Here is a 16,025-nt window from a genome sequence, read left to right on the forward strand (position 1 = left end):
TGCATATACAGATGCGGATTGGGCAGGAAGCGTGGATGACAGAAAAAGCACTAGTGGTGGTGCATTCTTCATGGGTCCTAGATTAGTATCTTGGTTTAGCAAGAAAAAGAGTTCTATTGCACTATCTACAGCTAAAGCAGAATATTTAGCTGTTGCATCTTGCTGCACACAACTCCTTTGGATGATGCAAACATTGCAATACCTTCAAATCACTTGTACTCCACCTATCTCCATTTTTTGTGATAATACAAGTGCAATCAGTATTTCAAAGAATCCTGTCATGCATTCAAATACTAAGAACATACCGATCAAGCATCATTTTCTCGGGAACAAGTGCTTGAACAAAAGGTCAAATTGGAGTATGTTCCCTCTAAGGAACAATTTGCTGATATCCTCACCAAACCTCTGCCCAGGGAGACATTTGAATACCTCAGACAGAAGTTGGGGGTAGTTGATGCATCATCTTGCTATTGAATCTTGTCTGTTTCAGAGAAAAGTGGTGGTACGCGAGTTGAATGGGGATGATCTGTGTACATACGCCAATTTATTAAGGTACAGTTGCGTATATGATGGTTTGAAGAAAAGCAGTGGGGCGAGGATCAGGATGAAAGGAGTCTGATATGGGTCTGACAGAGACCATAGGGCACAGGTTTAGGGGGAGCATATATTCATTTTTGGCATTATCTTAGAAGATCTTGGTTCAAATTCAGAGTTGGTTTGATTTCAGGTGGAATAGGTGCAGAAGGAGAACATGGGTGCTGGTCTGAATAATGATTGACAAATGCTGCTGATGTTTGTTGTTGATAACTGTCAAAGTCTTGCTGTAGATATTTTTTCTCTATGTCTTATATTTCTTTTATCAAGGTCATGTAACGGCCTATTTTGGTTTCCCCACTATGCCTGGGATGAATGATGTAATGTTCTTATTTTATCATGTATCCCCACTTGGTTGGGTGGATGAGTCAATACTAGTATATTCCCATTTGGATGGGATATGGATGTATGTATGATTCCTTGGTGATAGGAAGGTCATTTATGATGTATAAAGTCATGTTTCTTTTATAGAACATCTTCTTGCAGACCTTGCCTACAAGTCAGGGGGAGCTTGGATAGCATAGCAGAGTAGAGATTTCAGCATGGACTCAGGGGGAGCATAACCCTTTGCCCTTGATGTCAAAGGGGAAGAATGAATTTGAGTGACTTTGGGTTGCCATCAAGTCCAAAGGGGGAGATTGTTGACATTATGACACAGATTTGGCTCTATGACATAAGTGTTGTCCTTGATGGCAACTCACTCAAATGGCAGATGTTAGTTCAGGCTCTCAGAATGAAAGAAAATGAGGTATATGCAGGTTCCTCGTAACAAAGTCATGTATACACGCGGTTATACCGATCAGAAGGCACGTATACCTATGCACGCACTTTCATGTAAAGAAAAGTGCGTACATGTGGGAAAACTTATGGTTGGTCCATGGTATTTAGTCCGACATATTTGAACCTATGGTTTTGGTCCTTGGTATTGCATTTAACGTGTTGAACCCAAGTATTGGGTCCCTAGTATTTGTTCTCAATGGTTTTGGACCATCGTTTGAGTAAGGCCTAAGAATATATAAAAAGGGGAAGGAGATCATTTGGCAAGGGCATGGACTGATGTGTTGAATATCTTGAGAAGAGAAAGATCTGGAATACTGGTGATTGGTTGGTGAGTTACAGTTGGATATGAATCAAGGAGGAACCTAAGCATTACACGATGGTTATGATCTATTGATGGGTCAAAATCTCAAGGCTTGAATAGTAGTATCATTGTGTGACTTTGATATATTATATTTGGCACATGATTAGATCTATAAATCTGATAATCTGGGTATAACTGATGTCTAATTAAGTAAAAGGATAAATTATCTTTTATAGATCTGTACACAGGTTCGACACAACAGAGACGCGTATACACGCAAGTTAAGCAAGTGAAGACTGCGTATATGCTTGTTGGCTTCGGAATAGCTGCGTATGTACACAGGTTTCTATTGGTGAAGTAGCATACATCTCTTGAAATATGTTTTAGCTGCTTCTGTTTATTGCTGTAGTGTTCTGGGTTTAGAATTGGTGTCTGGTTACTGGTACTGTTTTCTGGTTATAGCATTCTGAGAAGTTATTGGTTGATTCAGTATTTGTACAAAGGAGATTGGTTGTTGCAGATCTACTTGATGTTTGATTAATATTCATGGATCCAGTCTGAAAATTTATGAAACGTGGTCCCTGAAAGAAAAGAGAAGGTTGAAGCCTTCTGTAGGTCAGCACCTACATACTAATACCTTAGCTAGTACAAGAGCTAAGGGGGTTGTAGCTCCCTTCCAGGAGAAGCTGGAGAACGAGAGAAGGTTGTAGCCTTCTGCAGGTTGAAGCCTGCGTGCTGGTATAAGACTGCACCAATACATAATCATTGTAAAAAGAAGTTTCTAATTGAAAGAAGATAGAGACATATTGCAGCAGGTGGTTTTCACCCACATTGGGTTTCCACCTTATATCTTGTGTTCTTTTGTGTGACTGTCTGCTCTCCTTTTCTATTCCTGCTTACTGTTATATGGTTCTAACACATAGATTAATGATCAACATCTGAAGACTAAATTAAATTATAATTCTATAAGTTATACACGAGTTTCATTTGTCAGAATTGCGTATACACGCTGTTTTAATTAAATAAAGTAGCGTATACAAATCTTTGTATAAATTGAAAAAGAATTTGACTTAATAATATTGATTCACCCACCCCCCCCTCTCAGTATTATTTTCAACAGAAACTGTATATATTTTCCCTTCATGCCTCTCTGTTGCCTAGTCCCCCTTGCCTCTTGAAGCTGCAGAGTCTGTCCTCCCAAGGTCCCTTCCCGCAACAACCGTTGCCTAATTGAACTACACAATTCTGACCCTTAGTAGGCACTGCGCAATTTTTATCCTTAATGAGGATTGTGCAAAAAGGTTCTTCAGTCAAGCCTAAGCTGTGCTTTGTGCAGTCTTAGTGATCAAGCTCTCTCCCTGTTAGCTGGAACTATGCAATGTGAAGTCATTGAGCCCTTTCTCCCAATCTATGACTTGTCGTAGGATCATTTCATGGATAATAATGCATCATATTAGACTAGGGAGTTTTCATATTGATGTCATCTTGTCATGAGTGAATTGTAGGAACATGGACATTATCAAGTCATGGCGAGATGATGAAGAAGGAGAAGGAGGGAAGAATTCCTAAAGACTCACTTGTAGCTGAACTTACAAGAGGACCTATCAAGAGTAAGCAAAGGGACACAAGTTTGTAAACATCTTCCAAGACCAAAGATCATTGAAGACACTGCATCACCAAGTTATGAAGCGGAGAAGAGAAATCACATCTAAGAACACATCTAACACTCAGTAGCAACAATGACTTAAAATTTCCACATCATCAAGCCAGTCCATTGCAGTAGTGTCATGTCAAATTCGTGTCATGAATTGTCATATGCCACATCACTAGTGCGGACCATGTATATTGTAATCAAATGTATTGTAAAGTGGAAGTCCAAAGGACACACATGAATGTGAAGAGTCATGTAAGTTGAAAAGTCATAAGAAGTTGAATAGCCACAAGGGTAGTCAAAGAATCACAAGGGGGAAGCATCACACCTTGGTTATATATACCCCATCATTGTATGAGTAAAGGAATTTTCATCTTGGCTCCTCCCGCAAGGCATTAGAGAGATCAACTAGTTCTTGAGGAGCAAAGAGTGGATCCAATGTCCCACTACTAGGGCTAGTGTTGTAAAATGTAAATATGTGTCTTGGAACTTTTACTTAATAACATAAGATTCTTAAGGCCAGCACATTCTTCATGCATGAACTATTAATGTTTGTAAGACTATTCTATGAATGATTGTATTTCATGTTTGCTTTCACATGTACTAAGATAATTGAACTATTTAGGTTATTTTAGTGCTTATCTTGTTGAGAATGTGTTGTAATGGTTGTTATCCTTGTGGACTATTCTACAGGTTACTAGACAAATATTTTTTTGTTTATTAGTTATAACGATTGTCGCATTTGTTGTGGACTATTATGCCAGATGTTGGATGGATCTTCCCTTGTTTGTTGGTTTTAACGACTATCACATACGTTGTGGACTATTCTGTTGCATGTTGAGAGGTCCTTTTGGTTCATATGTGCCTCTTCCTGGGTGGTACTATTACCTCTCACTTAGAGGCTCACTTTTCTCTTCCTCTTTGTAGTACAAGAACCCCAACACAGTTTCACTACACACTCACCAGGCACACTCTTATTGATTTTTGAAGATACCATTGCAACACTCTCTTGTGCTGAAAGTTAGAGTCAAGGCAAATATTTAAGGATTTGGAAACTGGGACTTTATACTAGATGGGACTCCTACACCAAATGGTGTGAGATATGATTAGGACTTCATATTGAGGAGATCCCTTGAATGTTGGTGGCTCCAACATCGTCAAAACATCCCAATAAACTTATCATACATTTCCTTAGAAGTTCCCAAATAAGAAATATAGGCAAATCAATGCTTTTGAATGGAGTCAATTGAAATTTTCTTTGCTTTGACATCACCTTTTCTATACTTTGTTCTAGTAGTAGTAGGTGCATTTGAAAGAGGCTCCATCACTTTCCCTTGCACATAGTCCAATACTTCATGTTCCTCCAAGGTAAAATCAAAATTCACCTTCCAGACATGAATCATCAATTTTGAAATATGAGGTAGCAACCATGGAGACTAGTCCTTGTCAACAAATACCTTGGTGATTTATTTTTCTCTTGCTTAGGTTTTTCCTCACTTTAGCTCTAATACCATGTGAATTTTGGATAACAATGGTATGTTCTATGCTTGTACTAATTATTTCAATGTCCTTTTATTAGCCCAATGACAGTTTCCACTTGGATTTCAATAAAAATCACATTAACAATTAGATAAACATTTATAGTAGCTGTATATATAACATAAATAATAAAACACAGAAGACAAGTCAAGAGAAGATAACAAAAATATTAGGCTAAAGTTGGGGAAAACCCCTATAGGGGGAAAAACCCTAATCAATCCTTCTAATTATTAAATATCAAATGTTCATCAGAGAGAGAATATCCAATAGAGTACAATGATGAAAGTCAAAGTCATTGTGACTTGACTTTTATAAAGAATCCAAACTAATATCTGAATGATGACATCAAAGTCAAATTTCGTTAGCTTGATGAAAGTCTACAATTCTGAAAAGTCAACAAAAATCAACATGCCCTAACTAGTCAACAATCAACAATCGATGCAACATTCAAACAATTCCTTTTAAGCTCGATCAAAGTCAAAGATACTCAACCTTCCTTAGTGTTCAAATAACAACAAAAAAAATCAACAAAATAGTAGTCAAACCTCGTCAAATGATGAAACCACTCTGCAATCAAAACAATCCTCCAAGCCTAGATTCAAACCTAATAAAAGAACACCTTCTTCCTCGATTTTTGTACCAAATAATGCATCTTGCTAGGACAGATCTTTCCCTAGTCAAATTTTAGTCAAATAAGTCCAAAAGTCAATGTTGGTAAAAGTCTCCTTAAGAAAAAAATGCCAGTGCAGGTCAAATCAACTCCAAGAAGCACACATGTGTGGAAGAATAACTTCCTCAGATGTACGAACCAATTAGATGAGGAGAGAGAATGATATGTTGTGAATGTGCCAAATGAGGTGAACATGAGGCTATATTTATAGTGGTTAGCATGGGTGAAGAGACATGTCTTTTCATCAAGAGGGCCGATATGAATACGGGGAAACCTAAGCTGGCATGAAAAAGAGGCATTTGTAGGAGGACAAAATTTCCAAAATTACAAATGAAGAATGATGCCATCAAGTGTGCTTTAAGGGTGAGGAGTGACATCAAGAAAGGAGCTGCCAGATGAGGAAGTTGATCCCTGGTTGCGAATTTTAACAAATTATAATTTGTGAAATGTTATAATTGTACATTGATATTGATAGTGAAAAAGATAACTTATCCTTAAACACTTTTTTTGTGTGAAGGACACTCTACAACCTCGTACAAGGGAGATGATGTCGTGGAGTGTTAGATCACTAAGGCATTAGATTTAAAATAAATTAAGAAACAAAAAAAGTAATGTTGGTTCTAGTGGAGCATTAAATAAAAAATAGTAATAATAAAACATAATATTAGCTTAGTGCAAAAAAACAATACTAATCTAGTTGAATTCATTTTATTATATTATAATTTTGTTTTTATTAATAAAGTTACAAACAATTTTTTTGGGATTTTTTTTTTTTACAATATACATAGAAAACAAGGTAACCATCAAGAACATGTATATGTTGTAGAGGATTGATGACTTGTTTAATTAGTTAAGGGAGCAACAATGTTATCAAAGATTGATATGAGATCAGGATACTGTCAGGTATGCATTAAAGAAGAGGACATCTACAAGACTGCTTTATGGACCAGGTATGGGCGTTATGAGTTTGTCATAATTCTTTTTGGTCTAACTAATGCTCCCGCTACTTTTATGTGATTGATGAATAATGTGTCGCGTCCTTATTTGGACAAGTTTTTTAATGTATTTCTTTATGATATATTGATATATTCTAAGAATGAGGAAGAACATGCTGAACACTTAACAAAATTATTGATATTACTAAGAGAGCATCAGTTGTATGCCAAGCTTAGTAAGTGCATCTTTTTCAGAGAAAGGTACATTACTTGGGAAATGTTGTTTCTGAGGATGGCATAGAAGTGGACCCAAAAAATATAAGGGCTATCATGGAGTGGGAAGCTCCAAAGAATGAAGATGAGGTCAGATCATTCAAGGGTTTAGTAGGTTATTACAAGAGGTTCATAGGAAATTATCATGGATTACATATCATATTACATCATTGCAGCAAAAAGGAAATAAATTTGAATGGACCGAAGAGTTTGCAACAAATTTTGAGTAGTTGAAGTAGTTGTTAACAAATTCTCTCGTGTTAAAGGTTACAGATCTAGATAAAGAGTTCGTGGTTTGAAAAAATTCTTGCCAGAGAGGACTTGGTGGAGTCCTGATGCATGAGGGATAGGTGGTGTGCTGTGATTCATGGAAACTAAATGAGCATGAGAAGAACTACATGACACATGATCTTGATTGTTAACAACCATTCATGCATTAAATATGTGGATGCACTATCTTCTTGGTAGGAGGTTTGTATTGTTGAGTGATCACAATGGGCTGAGGTACTTATTTGACCAATCAAATATGAATGTTAGGTATGCCAGATGGTTGGCTACCCTTAGTGATTTTGAATTCGATATCAAATACATTAAAGGAGAGGAGAACAAGGTTCCAGATTCTCTTAGCAAAAGAGTACAAGTAAATCACATAACAAGTATGATTTCATATGGGTCATATTTACAAGATCGGATCTTACAGGTGGGACACCAGGATGACAAGTACCAACAACTTAGGCACATGTTACAGTAGGGTACAAGTGACTAGGATGTGGACTATCGTCTCACAACAAATGGCTTGATCAGATTCATGTACATGATCTATGTGCCGGATGACAGGGAGCTCAAGAAGTTTATATTGACGAAGATTCATGTCAAGCCATATTCAGGTCACCTATGATGTTAGTAGACATTGGAAACGGTGAAGAAGTTCTACTACTAGCTGAATTTGAAGAAATAAGTGACAAGGTTTGTTGCTAGATACTTGATTCTCAGCAGGTGAAGGCTGAGTGTAAACACCCAGCTAGTTTGTTACAGCCTATTCAGATTTTAGAGTGGAAATGGGAGGTCATTTCCATAGATTTCATTATATTTTTGCTGATGAAATCCATACAACATGATTTTATTATAGTTTTGGTTGACAATTTGACAAAAGGAGCTCACTTCATTCCATTGAAGTCTACTTATTCAGCTAGTGACGTGACACAAGTCTTCCTCCAATAGATAATGCGATTGCACAGTGTTCTGAAGAAGATTGTGTCAGACAAAGATGCTAAGTTCACCTCTAGTTTTTGGAAGAAGTTATTTGCAGGTTTGAGTGCAAAGTTAGCCTTTAGTACAACTTATCATCCACAGATGGATGGAAAGACAAAGAGGGTCAACAAGATTCTAGAGGATACATTGAGGATGTATGTCATGCATCAACAGTGGAAGTGGGAGGAGTATCTTCCACTGGTTGAGTTTGCTCGCAACAATGGTTATCAAGAGTCATCGAGGATGAGTCCGTTTGATGCACTCTATGGGCAGAATTGTAATACTCCCATCAGTTGGAGTGATCCGGTGAAATGGATACTTATAGGAGTAGACATGTTGGCAGAGATGGAATGGGAAATGCAAGTTATAAAGAAGAATCTAAAGGCAACATAAGAAAAAAAAAGAGTTATGTAGACCAACACATGACATTTAAGGAGTTTTAGGTTGGGGAGCATGTGTACTTCGACATCAAGCCCAGGAAGATCTCCTTGAAGATTGGGTCATGTGCGAAGTTGACATCTCGGTATTGTAGGCCTTTCGAGATCCTTGAGAGGATTGGACCACTGGCCTACAAACTTGCAATGCCTTTGAGAATGAAATTCCATGATGTTTTCCATGTTTCATTGCTTAAAAGACATGGAAATGATGCTTATCATGTGATTGATTGGTCTATATTGCAGGTGGATCCAAAAGGAGAATTATAGTTGGAACCTCAGTGCATATTGCAACAAAAATAACTCATGTTATGAAACAAAGCAATCAAGCAAGTTAAAGTGTAGTGGAAGCACTTTGGGCCCGATGAAGCTACATGGGAGATGGATGATTAGATACGGGCTATGTATCCTTCATTGTTTTCTGGTTGAATCAAAGCAATTTTGGTATATGTACATATTTATGTATGGTTGTTATTGTAAATATCGTACTGATTTGTGTTACAAATCTCCAATAAGCGGCATGGTTGTCATGTTATGATGTTTGTCATGATGGTTTTGCTTTTGAACAAGTTGTTCAATGTAAATATTGCAATGAGCTGGGTTATAAAGCTCCATGGGTATTATGTTTTGCTTTTCACCAATTTTGTTGGTTGTAGGTGTCACTAAACACCATGGACGGTGTTCCCCTAAGGGGGAGGGGTTTGTAGCAACCCCAAGTCTAAAGTTCATGTAATAAAGTTAATAAATGCAAAATAAAACCAAGGTAATGGGACATGTATTCCAAGCTAAATGTCGGGAAAAACATCCTAGTGGGCATCACTTGTTGATTATTATGGCTAAAGGGAAATTGGCAGAGGTTTTGAAATGGAAAAAAGACATTATTGGTATTTTATTTACGAAAATAATGTAACATAGGAAAAAATGAAGGTGAAAGGTTGCATGTAAGGAGGAAATTGAAGGAAAATAGAGGAAAAATGAAGAAATTAGAGGCATCAATAACAAAAAGGCTTCTGAGGATCAATTCACAGCTTTTGCAGGTTAACCTTTTGTCAGTTAAGTTTTGGAATTAGTCCGAGAGAGGAGAAGGAACCAAGAGGAAAAGGAAGTCAAGCAAGCAAATGAAGGACAAGGAAAGAAAATGAATGACAAGGAAAGAAAAGAAAAACAAAGATCAAGGAAGGAAACATTAGATCAAGTGGATTCAGCGGGAATACTTGCAGGTAATAGGTTGTATGTTTGATTTCCTGGTTCGTTTTGGCATACATGGTATATGCATGTGTGTATTTGGTTCATTTTTTGTCATTGGCATGAGTTTTGTCAGGTTTCGATAGTGGCTTTAGCCCTGCCTTTCCATTTTCAGATAGCCATGGTGTGATGGGATTCATTCTTTGTTGAGATTTGGATTTCCAGAAGGTTTTGGATTCGGGTGAGGTGGTATTAGGAAAATCCCAAGGGTTGGGGGTGGAGATGGTTTTCTTTGGGAATCCCTCAATAGATGGGTGAAGATAAGAAAATTCTTTAAGGGATGGTAAAGGAATTCTGCGACATCCAAGCTTGGTTTGGTTTTGTGATCTCGGGACTAGTTTGGGTGAGATCACAGTAGTATGAGCGTGGAGATGGTTTAACCTCTAGATTCCCTTGGTTGTTTATGGATTTTTTTATCCCATGAGATCTCATTTTCATGCTTGGAATATTGCACGAGGATGATTGGATGAAAGAAAAATTTTGGTTTAGCACAATCTATGGTTGGATGTACATGGAAGCCCTTGACTTGGTTGGATTTTGCATATGGTTAATAAGAGCTAAGCTCCTCTTGTCTTTATGAGTATGTACTTGTTATTATGTGGCTTTAATGGTTGTTCTATTATTGTTGATTATCTAGTTATATGCTAGTTATAATCACGGTTTTATGACAATTTTAAGTATGGCTCTTATCACCTTTTCAATTGAGGAATGACTAGTTAATGAATGCATGATCTAACTGGTACTATTGTAGCTATTGTGAGAGGGCATTAGTCCTCCTTTTGGTAAACCTCAGATAAGTTTTAGATCTCTATGTTTAGATATGCATTCATGACCTGTAGGTTGCATGTTCACTATGTGTTTGATGGAATTCCTATCATGGTTAGACTGGGTTAGGTCAAGTCCTTGAATAAGTTTTGTGTTAGAGGCTTCCTTTGTGTTATTTATCATTTCTGAAAGTTTCATCAAGTTTTGGGTAGGGGTATGGATCCTAGCCCTGAAAAAATGGCTAAAATCTCGTAATCGCTGGCACAAAACTGCTTGAAAGAGTCTACAATTGCTGGGAAGCAGGCCTATGGGAGTGAATGAGGGTCTAGTTCACTGAAAAAGAAAGTTATCGCAAGGATTGGATACCTGAAATGGTTGGTTGGTTCCTTGGGGTCCTGTAGCATTTGAGGGAAGTCAGTAAGGTCTTATTTTGTCAGCTTTATTTCCTTAAGGTCATCTATGAGGTTGAGTCATGTCATAGTAGTCCCTTAGCTCATGTTTAACCAGAGCAAGCGAGTAGATATGAAGGAGGCGCATTACAATATAAAATGTATTTCTTAAAAAAAAACTATCTATATACATATATAAACTATGTTATCAACATCAAATTTAAAATTTAAAATGAAAATATATATATATATATATATATATATATATATATAATTAAAATAAGAATATTTTCTAAGATATAAATCGTAAAATATAAACAAAATATTCTATTAAAAGAAATAATCATTCATAATTATGATATTTCAAAACTTCATTTTTATATTTAATTAATAAATATATATAAAATTAATATTTATAATAATATTTCTTTTATCATTTACTTTTCAAATTAAAAAATTGAAATTTATAACATGTCAAAACAAAATGCCATAAGTATGCTTAGAGCTATAAAAATATTATTAACATAAATTTATTTTAATTTTAGATTTTTCACATCTCTTAAAATATAATATTTTTAATAAAATTAAAATATATATATATATATATATATATATATATATATATATATATATATATATATATATATATATGCACATGATGTGCATGATATGACGGTTGGGGCGGATGGCTTTATCACCCCCACCCGTGTTCAATTCCTGCGGAGGCGTTCATTGAGGCCCCCTCGCTACGGCGACATTTGTAACGGCTATGCCGTAAATTCTGTTGGCTTTGGCCATATTGATTGTAAAAATCTGCGGGCTTCGGCCATATGATGATTTCTCTCTGAATATATATATATATATATATAATTTTTTCAAAAATTTCATTTATATGAGAATTTCTCTCTGAATATATATATATATATATATATATATATATATATATATATATAATTTTTTCAAAAATTTCATTTAAAAAAAATTCCATATAAAGAAATTCAATCACTTAATTTAATAAATTTTAAGTATTAATCAGTATCACTATCACCGACAAGGAAAAGACTGGTTATTGTTAAAAAAAAAAAAAAACTTTAAAATGTTTATTGACTATTTAAAGAAAAACCTTTCAAAATACCATTTATGAAGTTTATGGTGTAGTTTTTGAAGAGGCAATCCCACGTCATTGAAAGAGATATCATTATCAAAATGAATGCAATGTATGTGACCATCTCCACTTGTTTAATTCATTTATGCTATCCACCACCTAACCAATAATCAAGGGTATGTTCAGCTTATAACAGACAATCTATTTAGTGTTCACATTGTATTGTCCTTTAAACTTTTAACTATTGGACTATAAGACACATCCCCACATAGATTACCCAAAATCAATATTTGAAAAAAATAAATAACATCAGTATACTTAGACCATAACTACAAGCTACAGTCACGTATTATTGGATCAAGCTAGATTCTAATGAGACATTCTTATAGTCCCATTAAGTTATTGTGTTTGCACCTTGTAAGGAGAAGTAGAAAAGGATTAAATGAATCAGAAGAAAAGGGACGAATAGAGCAGCTCGTTCCATGCATCAGGTACACCAGGAAGACACCAATGGAGGCAATCTGCTGAGCCTGGGGCTAAATGATCGGTGGTGTAAATTGAAGGGTGACCATCCTTCCTCAACAGCGTCAACGTCGTGATGTTAAGGAAAGAAACGTTGGAACTCATCTGCTTCACAACGTCCTCGCCTACTTGTAACTGGGGAGGATACGGCCCTGGATACGAAGACCCAAAATCGGTTCTGTCTCGTTCTGACAGTTGTGGCCTGTGGTATTCTGCCAGTCTCTTGCACTGTTCACCCAAATAAAAAAAAATGTTAAAAGGTAATAAGTATTTATTTAGAGATTTGTTTTCTGGAAACACCAAAACTTTGGAGTATAATTTAATGTCGAAAAATTTCCATAATTCCCTTGCCTGAAATGCGTGCCAGAAAAACTACGGTAGAAGACTCTGGTTTTGGCAGTATCGATGTTTGAATCGATCCAGTTCGCCCATGTAGTCAGCCCTTTTCTAGACGCAACCATTCGATGCATGTCTTCGTAGAGATTTGGCCAAATAAATCCACAGCATTAGTTTCGCAACTCCGCAATGAATTAAAATATATGTGTCTAACCTAAGAGCTCCATAATTGTAACAATATTGGTGCCTTACTATCTTGGGTCGATGGCACTGTAACCCCACCAATGCCCGGATTCAAAGTGCAGAATATCTTGTCCCACCCACCCTTTTGCATTCAACTCAACTGAGTCGAGTTGAACCACAACTTTCTGCTGTCCTCCAATCACTTTGTTCACCCTGTCTACCAGGAAAGGAGCCCATTGAAATGATACAGAGACTCCGTAATCCTGTTACAGTTTCATCAATTTGAATCAAGCAACTTTTATAAATTAAGTAACTTGTATATATTGAAAGGGAAAAATTGCAAAAGTAAATCAATCTAAATGTGATTGTGTTAATGTTATGCCTCTTAATTTTTAAACCTTTGGATGATAAATTGATTCGATGCATATAATGGCAATGCTGTGTAGATGTTCCTGAGGCAGTGCTTAATGTAATTGTGATAATATTAGACCCTTCCATTTTTTAGCTTTGGGGTGAATTGAGATTTAGGCAGTGTTTTATTGGTAATTTGAAGTAATTGTTAGGCAGTGTTTCAGTGGTAATTTGAAGTAATGGTTATGTAAATTATTTATTTTCAAAATTTGTTTATGAGATTGTTCAAGGTATTCTCCAATTTAGTATATAAGGGATGTTGTCATGTTTTAGTATGTTAGTAAATATTTTGATTGTAAAATAAAATAAAATAAAAATAGCCTTATATTAAAATAAAAAATTATATTTTATTATGTTTTTTAATCAATTTTTGTTAAATAACACTATGTTAAAATAAAAATTTTACTTTATTATTTTTTTAATTAATTTTTGTCCGGTAGTTAAGGTGAACTTGACTAATGGTTTTTGAGCTTTAGCTTTATGAGAACCTATGGTATTTATATGGTTCATGAGAAACTATGTTATTGTCCACGGTATGTATATGCAATTTAGTCTATTTAAAGGGGGAATTAAACCAGACAACATTCATCTTAACTCATGATCTACTTATGATCAAATCTTTTTGCATTTTAAGATATTCACATCTCAAGATATTTGATCTCTCTCAGCCCTTGTATATGCAATTTAGTCTATTTAAGGGGGAATTAAACCAGGCAACATTCATCTTAACTCATGATCTACTTATGATCAAATCTTTTTGCATTTTAAGATATTCACATCTCAAGATATTTGATCTCTCTCAGCCCTTGGTAAATCCGGCATTAAAATGTATCTAAACTCGTTTTAAAATAACTTAAAATAATTATTATTAAAAAATATATATTTCCTTTTAAAAATTACAAGTTCAAATTTATATATAAAAATGTAAAGTATGTAAGTCTCTATAAACGTTAACGGTAAAATCACCACATTAACAAAAATCCCTCATCCTACCATAAAGATAAATCCCTTGGCTAAAAAATCTCACTCAACTGTGACATTAAAATTAAATTATTATTATCATCCTATTCAAACTCAAATCCTAGTCCTGGAAAACATGTAGAGTTTTCCACGCGTTGGAGAAGAAAAAACAATAGCATGAATATGCACAATGTTGTACTAATAACCACATTACCAATGCTTTGAAAGTGTAAATGTTTTGTTCTGCAGATAAACCTTGTTCTGCAGATAAGGTAGTCCGTCCAGGTGGCAATACTGAGCTGAGAAGGCACAGCATAGATTGCCATTGTTCATTTGTCAGCGAATCCCCGGCGAACAAAATCTTCTTTCCCCTGAGTCTCTGGAGAAAGTCTAGGGCGTTGAACCTGCAACAGAACATAATTGACACCACATACACTTCACAAAGTGGAAATGCCTTGTTCTGTAGATAAGGTAGTCCGTCCAGGTGGCAATACTGAGCTGAGAAGGCACATCATAGATTGCCATTGATCATTTGTCAACGAATCCCCGGCGAACAAAATCTTCTTCCCCCTGAGTTTCTGGAGAAAGTCCAGGGCGTTGAACCTGCAACTACATAACATAATTAACACCACATACACTTCACAAAATTTCCATAATGAAAACACCAAATATTAAGTTTTCCAACCTGTTAAGTTTGCAGTCAAGAGGCTTCCATCTCCATTTCTGGTAGTCCGAGTCTGGCCTTCCATTCTTCTGGCAGTTGAATTGCCTCGCGATAGAATGGCATTTCGTCCCATCATAGAGCGGGTACGATGAATCGTGGACCCAGCTACCAGTGAATATATCACACTTCTCTCCCACAACTATTTCTGGCAGAATATCTAGAGAATGACAGATATGAGGGAGGAGAGCTATGAAATGAATGAGTAGTACTGGTAGTGAAGTCAAGTGAAACTTCTTGTGGGGCATTGCAGATTACATACTAATCTCTTGGCAGCCATGGTCTAGAAGGTGTCGAAGGACAGAAGAGGAGGAACAGTTTTATGCATGACTCTGGTGTTTACCTGGGATTTATATTTTTCATATGATAGAGAACTGACTTTTCGGAGCGCATAATTGAATTTTCCCATCGTAACGAAGCGAAAAGCGCGAAGGTTTGGCAACAAAAAAAATTCAAAAAAAAAAAAAAAATTGTTTTACAAATAAAATAATATTATTTTAACGAATATTTTTAGTGAAATTTTTTGAGTAGTTTTTTTGGTGTGCAGAAATTTATTGAAATCAGAAGTTTGATGGGTACACTTGCACTATAACAAAGCTTTAAATTTTTTAATACTGAATCTATATATACAATAAAAAAAATAAATTTACATAACACAAATCAATATTTTATATTTTATCTCTCCACCTAATTTTGATACCAGAAAACCTAAAAAAAAAAAAAAAAAAACTCTTTTTCTAATCTAATTTAAAAAACAATTTCTAATACATAAATATTATGCAGTAAAATATCATATTTATCTATTAAATATGGATATCATATTATTTGATATTTGAGTCCGTGAATTGATTTTTCCCATTGTAGCTGAGCGAAAAGTGAAGGTCGCTGACAAAACCAAAAAAATTCCCGATTAAGAAAAAGATAAAAACAATCATGTTTTATTGAATATAAAATTTGTAA

The 16,025-nt window shown here is 35.5% G+C and overlaps 1 pseudogene; it reads right to left on the reverse strand.

Annotated features, from left to right (window-relative positions):
- Nucleotides 1–12,293: 12,293 nt before the first annotated feature.
- Nucleotides 12,294–15,313, reverse strand: LOC149192544 (protein trichome birefringence-like 41; annotated as a pseudogene).
- Between the last annotated feature and the right edge of the window lie 712 nt (nt 15,314–16,025).

The sequence above is a fragment of the Pinus tabuliformis genome, chromosome 2_2, assembly GCF_031772625.1.
Source record: "Pinus tabuliformis cultivar Carrire ecotype Pingquan chromosome 2_2, CPIR1, whole genome shotgun sequence".
In the NCBI taxonomy this organism is placed as follows: domain Eukaryota; kingdom Viridiplantae; phylum Streptophyta; class Pinopsida; order Pinales; family Pinaceae; genus Pinus; species Pinus tabuliformis.